The 13,619-nt window shown below is 37.8% G+C and overlaps 1 protein-coding gene across 5 annotated transcripts in view; it reads right to left on the bottom strand.

The window, feature by feature from the left end:
* The window catches only part of CFAP69 (cilia and flagella associated protein 69), a 90,232-nt gene that overhangs the window by 59,602 nt on the left and 17,011 nt on the right, over nt 1-13,619 (bottom strand). The window lies entirely within an intron of this gene.

The following is a 13,619-nucleotide window of genomic DNA, read 5'->3' as shown; positions in this document are numbered from 1 at the left end:
AGTTCCATGACGTAGGAATAGTCCATGAAATGAAAATGCTCTCAAGCTTTTAAAACTAAAAACTATTGTGTTTACATGGTGGGAGGTTATGGGTAGTACCCTCAGGACAGAACTGTCTTTATTGGGAAGCAGGATTATTCAGACAAGTTTATTCCAATAATGTTAATTATTCAAGGTCTTTAACTGACTTGACTTGCTCTGATTCCATAGACTCTCTATTAATTTGCTAGGGTTAGTAGTACAGACTGGGTGGCTTCCAAAAGTCCATGATTAAGGTGTCCAAGATTGGTTTCATTCTTGAGGACTCTCCTTGGCTTGTGGATGGCCATTTTCTCTCTTTGTTGTCACATGGTCTTCCTTCTGTATCTTTACTGTGTCTTCTTTTAAGGATACCAGTCATCCTTGGATTAGGGCCCACCTGTATGACCTCATTTTACTTTAATTACCTCTTTAAAGGCCCTATGAATTAATATGAATTGTAGGGAGATATGACCCAGTCTATAACATATCCCAACATACTTTGGGTTATAATATGAATTCTTAAAAAGAACAAATTATAGAAAAGAATATACTTAGTTAAGGCAATAGTGATATTTTTACCTATGGGACACTGATTATTTTTCACAAGAGTGATAAACAGCTATTTTGATTTTAAAAATCACTGTACATTTGATCAATGTGAATCTGTCCTTGGGAAATGTATCCACTCTCAGAGCTCTCAACCAGTCTGGATTTTGAGCCTGTAGTGCCTGATTTTGTCAAAAATCATCATTTATATCATGTTTCATTTTCTATTTGAAGAATTCATTACCAAAGTTAATTTGGCAGCCTGTGTTCCCTAGAACTTACCATAAACAAATGACATTTAACTGCTGCCACTTCACTAGGTGGCACTCTCTCTGGGAAGCAGGTCAGAAAAAGAAAGAAGTTGAGGCAGGCAAATATAGGTGTTACTGAGCTGGCCACAGCTTTGGAACAAATGCAACTCAATTAATTGCTCAGTCTTTCATGATATTATCATGGAGGCCTTAACAATTATAGTACTAAGAAACAGCTTATCTGGGGGAAAGGAAGGTAGAATTTATCTACCAGCTCCTCCTTATGCTACATGTCTCTGGTCAAAGATCATCCCTTCGGTTGGGTTGCTGGATTTATCAAAAACAGACAAACAAAAAAGTCCCATGCAATATTTGTAATAGAATTACATAAAAATTAGGGATGCCCAGGGGTGGCTCAGTGGTTGAGCGTCTGCCTTTGACTCAGGGTGGGATCTCGGAATCTGGGATCGAGTCCTGCGCATCAGGCTCCCTGTGAGGAGCCTGCTTCTCCCCACTGCCTATGTGTCTACCTCTTTCTCCCTGTCTCTTATGAATAAATAAAACTTAAAAAATAAAGAATTACATAAAAATTATTGTTTGTCTGAATTTCAGGTTAAACTGAGTGTCCTGTATTTTACCTGGCTCCCCTACTCTCGGGGCATTAACATCCATGCATTTCCTGGCAGATGTGGAGGAAGCCAGAGCTTCCACAGATCCCCTGCACAGACACCATTGTCAGTTTCTCCTCAATACAGCCGTGTGCAGATGGCAGTGATGGAGGCCAGGAGGCAAGGCACTAAGTAAAGACAATGACGGGGAGAGGTGTGGGCAGGAAGCTGCAGGCACAGCTTCATGAATGTGGGATTATAATATAATTTTCTCCAAAGATGAGTCAACATTCATTATCTCATTAGTATCTACAGAACCATACTGCATTAGATACTGGGATATACTAGTGAATAATATACAGTTTCTGCATCAGGGAGCTTATAAAATGTAGCTTGACTATTATGTTGAGTCCTGATTTAAAGATAATTGATGAATGCTAGTAAAATGAAATAATTCTTTTAAAGATTTTAAGTTATCTATGCACCCAACATGGGGCTGAAATTCACAATCCCAAGATCAAGAGTTGCATACTCCACTGACTGAGCCAGCCAGGTGCCCCTGAAATAATTTTTAAAATGCCACCTCATTAGGTGGATATTTTCTAAATAACTACCTTGGCAAAAACCAAAACCTCCCAAATCCTAAAACTATTACATATATATATTGCTTTCTAGATCCTTCTACAAAGAAATAGATGGCCTCCACCAAATAATGGATTATTTAGTAAGAAAAATCCATTTGTATATAACATTTCAAAAAAGAACTTAAAACACATTAAATAATACTTTTTATTTAGATGTTCATAAGGCATATCTATGAGAACGATATAAAAACATGGCATGTAATTTGATAATGATATTTTAGAGATTACAGAGTTTTAGCAAGTACCTATTACACAGTTATAAAGAAGATGGTATTTTCCAAGCAGATACAAAATATCTAATGAAAGATCAAGGCAAGAACATGAGTATAACTAATTAACAATGGAAAATCAATTCTAATGCGAATTACACATTATCCTTTAAAACTTTTAAAGGTAAGATTTGCTGCAATCTAGTTCTTTCAAACGGTGTTAAACAGCATCATGACAAAAAACTTAAGGCCAGAATAGGTTAGTTTTGAATTCATGTAAAGAAACCCAAATATACTGTGGGTCAAATATAGGATAAGGGAATCAAATAATGAAGAAGTCAAGATCTTTTTAGTTTCTAACTGGCATTCCTTAGGGTATGCCTTGATCCTCCTGGACAGTTGCCAAGCCTCCTGTTGTATCCACAATTCTGGCAGCAAGATAGAGAAATAAGATAAAGAATACTTGCTGCTTTTCTTTTAAGGAACTTCTAGGAAGTCACCCATATGTCACCCTACATCCCACTGGAACACCCAACTGCAAGGGCAGTTGAGTATAAGGTGATGGGCAGCAGCTTTTAGAGAAGTAGGGTAAACAGGCATTGAGAGACAACTTCCAGTCCCTGGGCTGCCTAGGTATCTGCGAAGCTATGAAAAATCTTCAAGGAAAATCTTAAGAGAATACTTCCTTGAAGTTGGCAATTTGAAAATCATACAATAGCACCTATTTTAATGATTTAGTTTAGTCTGTCCAGCCACTGGGAGAATCCTATATGTAGAGTCTGCCCTAATTTTGAATGACAGCATGATGGAAAGCCAGTGATTTAGAAAATTAAGAAATCTCTGTATGTATGTGTGTTAGGCTGAACTAAATATTGTTTTGGTATTGACAGAATCTATAAATATTAGCACTTTTTAATTTTCTTGCATTGGAGAGACTGGCAAAATGGCAGAAGACTAGAGGTCCTCAACTCATCTGTCCCACAAACTTACCTAGATAACTTTCATCCTGAACAACTACAAATTTGACCTGAGACATAAAGAGAGAGAACAGCTGGAATGCTACAAAGAGAAAAGTGTTCACTTCTAACAAGGTAGGAAGGTGAAAAAAAAAAAATCAAGTGGGGGAGGAGAACTGCGACTACCTGGTAAAAGTGGAGACACAAAAGCCTCTGGGGCACGAAAACCCAGCCCTGGAGAAGCAAGAACTTTAAAAATCTGTACTTGAGTTTTCCCTGACAGAAAAGTGCTTAGCAGGGAAATTGGGCAGAATTGCAGGAGGGGCAGTGAAGCCTCAAGATGCCCGGAGTCACTATAGGAAGAGGGATGCCCAGAGGAAAGCTCATTGCAAACTGTGGTCTGATATTGGTAAAGGGCTGGAGCGCCACAGCCCTCCAGGGCATTTGGGAGAAGACTGCTGGATATGCGGACTGGCTCCAGAACTCCCTTTACCCTAGAGCCTGGCAATGGACGGAGGCGGCTGTCCTCCCTTCCCTTTGGGAGAGGCAGTCCCTGGGAGTACGGGTCCAGTGGCGCAGGGCCCACGATCCCAGGGCGCCCAAGAGGATAAAATCAGGGATCCTCCGTGCCCCCTGGAACAGGTGGAAGCGGAGAGGGCACAGGAAAGCAAGAATGTATGCTGCTGGGTGCCCCACAAGCTGTGCAGATCAGTGCAACCCTGCCTGCCCCCAGGAACATCTAGGCCGGTGAGGACTGGGAGACTGGTTAGTTACTCACAGGGAACTTGACTCCAGACCTGGAGATCTGGCTGCTGCCATAGTTGTTTTTCCTCTTTGTTTCACCTTATGCCTGGGAGAGGCGGGGCCTCTAGGGAACAAAGGCCTCAGAGGATAAACATCTCACACTGAGCCCAGCACCTGGCAAGGAGCAGGGCATCTCTGCTCAGGCACAGACACCTGAGAATCAGTGCAGCAGACCCCTCCCTCAGAAGAACTGCTGAAGAACAAGGGAAGAGCAAGTTTGCTGAAAAACAGCACTGGAAAGCTCCAGGAATGAGGGAAAATAGTATACAGAATTAGAGGGTCTTTTTTTTTTTTTCATTACTTTTTTTTTTTTTAAAGATTTTATTTATTCATGAGAGAGAGAGAGAGAGAGAGAGAGAGGCAGAGACACAAGCAGAGGGAGAAGTAGGCTCCATGCAGGGAGCCCGACATGGGACTCAATCAGGGGTCTCCAGGATCACACCCCAGGGCTTAAGGTGGTGCTAAACCGCTGAGCCACCTGGGCTGCCCAATTACAACTAGTTTTTATATCAGACTAAAAATTTGCAATATTTTTTCTCTTTCCCCACCTTAACTATAATATTTTACCAACCCTTCATTTTTAAGTTTTTTTCCTTTTTTAAAAATATTTATTTATTTATTTATTTATTTATTTATTTATTTATTTATTTATGATAGTCACAGAGAGAGAGAGAGAGAGAGAGGCAGAGACACAGGCAGAGGGAGAAACAGGCTCCATGCACCGGGAGCCCGATGTGGGACTCGATCCTGGGTCTCCAGGATCGCGCCCTGGGCCAAAGGCAGGTGCCAAACCGCTGCGCCACCCAGGGATCCCCAAGTTTTTTCCTTTTTGACTTTCATATTTATACAATTACATGTCTTAGATATATTGTTCACTTCGGGATTCCCCTCAATGTATCCTATTTAATTTTGGTAGCTATACGTACAAGATATGGATTTTTCGTTTTTGTTTTCTCTGTCTTATTTTGTTTTACAATGGTGGAAGTTAGTACCTTCTAACACATGATCAAAATACACCCAGAACCAAGAGGAACACTGTTGGTTCATTCATAGACTATATTCTCTCTTCCTTCCCATTCTACCCTCCTCTTTTATTTATGTTTTTGTGGTCAATGTTGGGGCTTTATGTAAATATTCCTGGTTTATATAAATTTGGGGTTGAGTGTCTTCTAACATACAGAACAAAATACACTCAGAACCAAGAGGATCACTCTCTAGGTCCCCTCAGGAAGACTACATTCTCTCTGCACCACCACTTCCTCATCACCACCAACAGCCCCCCTTTCTTTTTTCTTCTCTGCTTTTCGTTTTTTACTTTTACTATTTTGTTTTAAGATTTGTTTTTCACTTTAGTGGTCCCTTGTTTTATTTTGTTCTGTTCTTTTTCTTTTCTGGTCTCTGACTTTTTTTGGATCACCTAGGGTGTATCTTATTTAGGTCGTGGTTGATATTTTTGACTCAGCTTGCTCATAGAGACCCTCTGCACTGGACAAAATGACTAGCAGGAAGAATTTACCGCAAAAGAAAGAACCAGAAGCAATATTCTCTGCCAGAGTTACAGAATGTAGATTTAAATATGATGTCATAAATTCAATTCAGAAGTACAATTATAAAGATACACATGACTCTGGAAAAAAGCATCAAGAACTCTAGAGACTTTATTACAGCAGAATTGAGATCTAATCAGGTCGAAATTAAAAATACTCTGAGATGCAATCTAAACTGGATGTTCTAACTGCTAGGGTTAATGAGGTAGAAAAGAGAGTGAGTGACATAGAAGACAAGTTGTGGAAAGGAAGCTGAGGAAAAAAAAGAAAAATTAGAGCCCATGAGGAAAGGCTTAGGGAAATATATGATAGCTTGAGAAAGAGAATATATGTCTAATTGGGATTCCAGAAGAGGCTGAGAGAGAGCGAAGGCCACAGAGTATATTTGAACATATCATAGCTGAGAACTACCCTAATCTGAGGAAAGAAACAGGCATTCAGATCCAAGAGATACAGAGGACCCCCCAAAAAAATTAAGAAAAAAAACCCCTTTCAACACCTTGACACTTAATAGTGAAACTTGCAAACTTCAAAGATAAAAAGAAAATTCTTAAAGCAGCTTGAGACAAGAGATTTTTAATTGATATGGGAAGAAATACCAGATTAACAGCAGACCTCTCCACAACCGGGCAGGCCATAAAAGGCTGGCATGATGTATACAGGGTACTAAATGAGAAGAACATGCAGCCAAGAATACTTTATCCAGCGAGGCTGTCATAGAAGAGAATAGAAGGAGAGATAAAGAGCTTCCAGGATAGATAGAAACTGTTAGAATATGTGGCCACCAAACTGGCTCTGCAAGAAATATTAAGGGGGACCTTGTAAAAGAAAGAGGGAGCCCAAAGAAACAATCCACAAAACAGATACTGTATAGATAATACGATGACACTAAATTCATAACTTTCAATAGTTACTCTGAATGTGAATGGGCTAAATGATCTCATCAAAAGACGCAGGGTTTTGGACTGGATAAAAAAAGCAAGACCCATCTATCTGCTGTCTACAAGAGACTCATTTTAGACCTAAGGACCCATCCAGCCTGAAAATGAAGGGGTGGAGAACCATTTACTATTCAAATGGTCCTCAAAAGAAAGCTGGGGTAGCAATCCTCATTATCAGATAAATTAGAGTTTATCCCAAAGACTGTAGTAAGAGATGAAGAGGGACACTATATAATACTTACAGGGTCTATCCAACAAGAAGACATAATGATTATGAATACTTATGCCCCTAATGTGGGAACCGCCAAGTATATCAATTAATAACCAGAGATACTTAGATAATAATACACTAATAGTAGGAAACTTCACCATGGCACTCTCAGTAAATGACAGGTCTTCTAAGCAGAACATCACCAAGGAAACAAGGGCCTTAAATGACACACTGGACCAAATACATTTCACAGATATATACAAAACTTTCCATCAGAACACAACTGAATACAGATTCTTCTCAAGTGCACATGGAACTTTCTCCAGAACAGACCACATACCGGGTCACAAATCAGGTCTCAACCAGTACCAAAAAATTGGGATTGTCCCTTGCATATTTTTAGACCAAAATGCTTTGAAACTAGAACTCAATCACAAGAAGAAATCTGGAAGAAACTCAAACATATGGAGGTTAAAGAGCATCCTACTAAAAGATGAATGGGTCAACCAGGAAATTAGAGAAGAATTAAAAAGATTCATGGAAACTAATGAAAAGGAAGACACAACTGTTCAAAATCTTTGGGATATAGCAAAAGTGATCCTAAGAGGCAAATACATTGCAATACAAACATCCCTCAAAAAATTGGAAAAAAATTAAATATACCAGCTAACCTGGCACCTAAAGGAATTGGAGAAAGAACAGCAGGTAAAACCTAAGCCAAGCAGAAAAGAGATAATATAGATTCGAGCAGAACTCAATGAAATAGTGCCCAGAAGAACTGTAGAACAGATCAACAAAACCAGGAGCTGGTTCTTTGAAAGAATTGATAAGATAGATAAACCCCTAGCCAGCCTTATTAAAAAGAAAACAGAAAAGACTCATATTAATAAAATCATGAATGAAAGAGGAGAGATCACAAGCAATACCCAGGGAATACAAACGATTTAAAAAATGTATTATGAGCAGCTATATGCCAATAAATTAGGCCATCTATAAGAAATGGATGCATTTCTGGAAAACCACAGATTACCAAAACTGGAACAGGAAGAAATAGAAAACTTGAACAGGCCAATAAACAGCAAGAAAATTGAAGCAGTCATTATAAACCTCCCAAGACACAAAAGTCCAGGGCCAGATGGCTTCCCAGGGGAATTCTACCAAATGTTTAAAGGAGAAATAATACTTATTCTACTAAAGCTGTTTTGAAGGATAGGAAGGGATGGAATACTTCCAAACTCGTTTTATGAGGCCAGCATCACCTTGATTCCAAAATCAGACAAAGACCCCACCAAAAAGGAGAATTATAGATCAATATCCCTGATGAACATGGATGCAAAAATTCTCACTAAGATATTAGCCAATAGGGGATCCCTGGGTGGCGCAGTGGTTTGGCGCCTGCCTTTGGCCCAGGGCGCGATCCTGGAGACCCGGGATCGAATCCCACGTCGGGCTCCCGGTGCATGGAGCCTGCTTCTCCCTCCGCCTATGTCTCTGCCTCTCTCTCTCTCTCTCTGTGACTATCATAAATAAATAAAAATTAAAAAAAAAAGATATTAGCCAATAGGATCTAACAGTACCTTAAGAGGATTATTCACCATGACCAAGCGGGATTTATCTTTGGGATGCAAGGGTGGTTCAACACTCGTAAAATGATCAACGTGATAGATAGAACCATTTGATCCTCTCAATAGATGCAGAGAAAGCATCTGACAAAATACAGCATCCATTCCTGATCAAAACTCTTCAAAGTGTAGGAAGAGAGGGAAGATTCCTCAATATCTTAAAAAAAGCCATTTATGAAAAGCCCACAGCAAATATCATTCTCAAAGGGGAAACACTGGGAGCCTTTTCCCTAAGATCAGGAACATGACAGGGATGTCCACTCTCACCACTGCTATGCAACATAGTACTAGAAGTCATAGCCTCAGCAATTTGACAACAAAAAGAAATAAAAGGCATTCAAACTGGCAAAGAGGAAGTCCAACTCTCCCTCTTCACAGATGACATGATACTGTACATAGAAAACCCAAAAGACTCCACCCCAAGATTACTAGAACTCATACAGCATTTTGACAATGTGGCAGGATACAAAATCAATGCCCAGAAATCAGTGGCATTTCTATACACTGACAAGACTGAATAAAGAGAAATTAAGGAGTCAATCCCATTTACAATTGCACCCAAAGCCTAAGATACCTAGTAATAAACCTAACCAAAGAGATAAGGATATATACCCTAAAAACTACAGAACACCTCCGAAAGCAATTGAGGAAGACAAAAAGAGATGGAAACATATTCCACACTCATGGATTAGAAGAATAAATATTGTGAAAATGTCTGCTACCCAGGGCAATCTACACATTCAGTGCAATCCCTATCAAAATGCCATGGACTTTCTTCACATAGCTGGAACAAATCATCTTAAGATTTGTATGGAATCAGAAAAGACCCCGAAGAGCCAGGGGAATATTGAAAAAGAAAACCAATGCTGGGGGCATCACAATGTGGGATTTCAAGCTGTATTACAGATCTGTGATCATCAAGACAGTGTGGTACTGGCACAAAAACAGACATATAGATCAAAGGAACAGAAAAGAGAACCCAGAAGTGGGCATTCAACTCTATGGTCAACTAATATTCGACAAAGCAGGAAAGAATATACACTGGAAAAGGAGAGTTGGGTAAATTGGACAGCCATGTGTAGAAGAATGAAACATTCTCTTATACCATATGCATAGATAAACTCAAAATGGCTGAAAGATCTAAATGTGAGACAAGAATCCATCAAAATCCTAGAGGAGAACACAGGCAACAGCCTTTTCTGAACTTGGCCACAGTAACTTCTTGCAAGATGCATCTATGAAGGCAAAGGAAACAAAGCAATAATGAACTACTGAGACTTAATCAGGACAAAAATCTATTGCACAGTAAAAGAAACTGGTGCATCCACTCTGGGAAACAGGTGGAGGTTCCTCAAGAAGTTAAAAATAGAGCTACCCTATGACCCAGCAATTGCACTATTGGGTATTTACCCCAAAGACACTGATGTAGTGAAATGCTGGGATACCTGCACCCCAATATCCATAGCAGTAATGTCCACAATAGCCAAACTGTGGAAGGATCCATGATATCCTTCAACAGATGAATGGATAAAGATGATATGGTCTGTATATACAATGGAATATTACTCAGCCATGTCCCACCATTTGCTTCAACGTGGATGGAACTGGAGGGTATTATGCTGAGTAAAGTAAATCAATCGGAGAAGGACAAACATCATATGGTTTCACTCATATGGGGAATATAAGAAATAGTGAAAGGAATTATAATGGAAAGGAGGGGAACTGGGTGGGAAAAATTAGAGAGGGAGACAAACCATGAGAGACTTCTAACTGGGAAACAAAGAAAAGGTTGTGGAACGTGATGTGGGTGGGAGTATGGGGTAACTGGGTGATGCGCACTGAGGAGGGCACTTGATGGGATGAGCACTGGGTGTTATAGATATGTTGGCAAATTGAATTAAATTAAAAAATGTAATTAAATTTTTTTTCTTGCATTAAAAAAATTGAAGAACTCATTCATTCCTGTAAAATGCATCATTCAAAGTAAGAACAGATTGTGTTTCCACCAAAATCAGTACCGGTTCATTTAGAGCAATTACATATACTGAATATTTACCATAATTTGTTTTATTGACTTATGAGCAACTGAAGGTAGAGCATCTCATTTTCATGACAACACATCACAAGTAGAAATCTGAACACTGGACTGAGGCATGTTATACTATGTGTAGCAATACTTTAAGTCAAGAATTCACAAAATAATTTCAACACCAAATTTTAGGCTGTTTGAATACTAATTTCAAAACAGAGAGTCTGTAGATGGACACAGGTTCAGTGTTTATAGTAATCCTAAAGAAATATTTATGAGTTACATGTATGGGTACTTTAAAATATCACATAAGCCTTATATTTCACAAACAAATCTCTATTGGGGGCAAAACTCTTTGTACAGAATTTATTATGAAATAGTTTAATGGCAAAAGGCAATTAAGAAGAATTAAAATTTTTTCATATTATGTAAGAGATAAACAATACAAAATTGGATATGATATATTCTTGAAGCCCTTTTACACAAATAATTTTCATAATTTGTAGGTATGAATATACCTTAAATTACTATTATCAAATTAATTTTGAAGTAAAATTCCTTAATCAAATTAAGATTAGGCTAATTCATAAGAAATTAATCAGGTAGTTTAATACTGGAGCTCACTAGCCATTCTATATGTAGCACAAAATAATTATCTCCAATAAATACCTATAAATATAATTTCTTCATACTTTAAAATATTTTAAAATTTAAATAAAATCTCTACATGTAGACAATCTGGGCTAAATTTCCATATATACCTTGAAAAATACATGTTCACATGAATATATTCTTACTTAAAAATGATTTTAAATATTCTTAATAGAGGAGACATGAAATCTTCACACAAAAGCTAAATAAATAGCATGATTCAGCCCATGATTATTTTCCTCTTAGGAAAAAATTAGTTAGTTTTTTGCATAGGATTAAGACTGGGCATATTTTCTACATTCTTATAATTTTCTCAGGGGCACTTCTCAAAATATAGATTGGTAAAGAATCCCCACTACTTTAAAGTTCCTACCATTTTCTCACATCTAGCAAGAGCAGAATTCAATCCTACTTCTGAGGCCAGAGTAATGATTTTTAAAAAGGTAATTATGAGAAATAATGATTAAGAAAAAAAAATCTGGTAGAAAATGGTAAAATAAAGCAATTAAAAGTCAAATAAATAAAAGTCAATATTTTTGTATCTTTAGAAAGGCTTTTAAACATTTAGAATTATAATGAATATATTACATTTATTCTGAAACTTCAAAATTATTTCATCTTTGTAGTACTAAAAGGAAGATATTATCATGAGACAAAAGTTACATCCTATATACATTTTCATAAATTTTGTTTTTTTCACATTTTCAAAGGCCCCTTCTATCTGTAGTAGTGATAACATTATTTATGTCATTGGCTATTTAATATACACATGCAGCAATATAATTCAATAGTCATCTAACTTTTAAAAATATTTCATTGTATTTTCACATTAAATGGTGAAAGCATGGTCTTGACAGAGTGAAACTTGAGGAACAAATATTGAAAATATGCTGTTAATTTCAGTAGTGAGCTACAACAGTTTATGGGTATCTCCCTTTAAAAGTTATCACCCAACTGAATTCCTACCAAGAACTAGCAAGTAAGTGATTATCAAGAGGGAAAGAACAAAATTAAAATAATATGAGAGAATCAAGTGATTTACCAAATTGACAGGTTGTAGTAGTCGGTAAAGAGCCAATGGTGGGAAAGGTAGCTTCCATAAATAAAACTCCTTCTAGGGGTGCCCAGTGGCTCAGCTGGTTAATGTCCGACCCTTGATCTTGGCTCAGGTCATGATCTCAGGACTGTGAGATCAAGCAAGCCCTGCACTGGGCCCCTGGGCATATAGCCTGCTTAAGATTCTCTCTCTCTCCTACCTCTGCCCCCAACAAAACTCCTTTTATTTTGGCTGCTGCATTCAGTAATACCTCAGTGGCTAACTTTAGAAATGTCATAATTGCAGAATATATAATTACATAATGCATATAATTGTATCTTACCTGCAACATAAGGAAAGAACAAATGGGAAAAAATGTAGGGCATTCTAATCAAAGTTTGAACAAAATGCAATTTTAATGTGGAATGTCAGTACTGAAAAATTTTATGAATAATTTGTATGATTATATGTCTCTAGAGTAGATTTATAATTAACCACTCTTCTTAGAACCCTTCATGTTTGCAAACTGCTCGCTAATGAATGGTTGAATAGGCAGAAGGACCTCTCAGGAAGAGAAAAAGAGGTGACCAACACTACAGGGATTTTTAAAGGTTCTATAGGATCTCAGCCATTCATTAAAACTGCTGTGGTCCTATCTCTGCTGGTGTCCCAACACTGTCTAGGGAATCATATGGACTGCCATGGGTCTCCAAGGTCATGTCCCAGGAAGATCCTCTTGCAAGGTTAGGAACTGTATATTTTCTGTATACAGAAATACACTGTAAAATTATTATATTATATGACTGTAATATTTTCATAAATTTTTGATACCCGCACACACTGTAAAGAATGTCAATGCCTTTATGACAAGAGAGGAAGCATCTAGATTGGCATCATAATGGTAACGCATGTGGATGAAGCAGGGGCCATCAGCCTAGCGGTTAAAACCAGAGCCTCTGAAATAGGATGGCTAGACTTGAATGCTAGCTCTGCCTCTTATTAACTGCATGACCTTGGGCAGATTACTTTTCTATCCTTCTGTTTTCTCATATGTAAAATAAGGATAATAACTAACTACCTCTGTCACGGAGCTGCTGTAAATATTAACATGGGATAAGACAAATAGCTGAGAGCACTGCCTGGCATATTATAATCTCTCAGTGAATGTTAGTCAAATTTTATGCAAGATAGAGGGATGAATGGCTAAGATGCAACGCTGTAGATCAGCTGACCAATTACTGGTGGGTAAACTTCATAGCTTCCCTCTAACTAGAAACAACTTTAATATTCACAGGTGTGGTATGATATTAGAAAAATCAATTTTGGAATCCAAATACTACAGTCTTCCCCCTAACCAACATAATAACATGCAAATGAAACTGCTCTGTAACAAGATAAGGAATGAAATCTTTCATGAGGTACGTATTATCAGTATGCATTTCATGTCTCCATTGCATTTCAAATATAATTTCAGATTCAAATTGTTTTTTTAAAATTTCTGTTTCTTCACAAATCACACTGGTTCATACAATTAATTACATTC

Source organism: Vulpes lagopus, chromosome 13 (genome assembly GCF_018345385.1).
Source record: "Vulpes lagopus strain Blue_001 chromosome 13, ASM1834538v1, whole genome shotgun sequence".
Classification (NCBI taxonomy): Eukaryota; Metazoa; Chordata; class Mammalia; order Carnivora; family Canidae; genus Vulpes; species Vulpes lagopus.
This window is presented reverse-complemented; position numbering and strand designations above follow the sequence as displayed.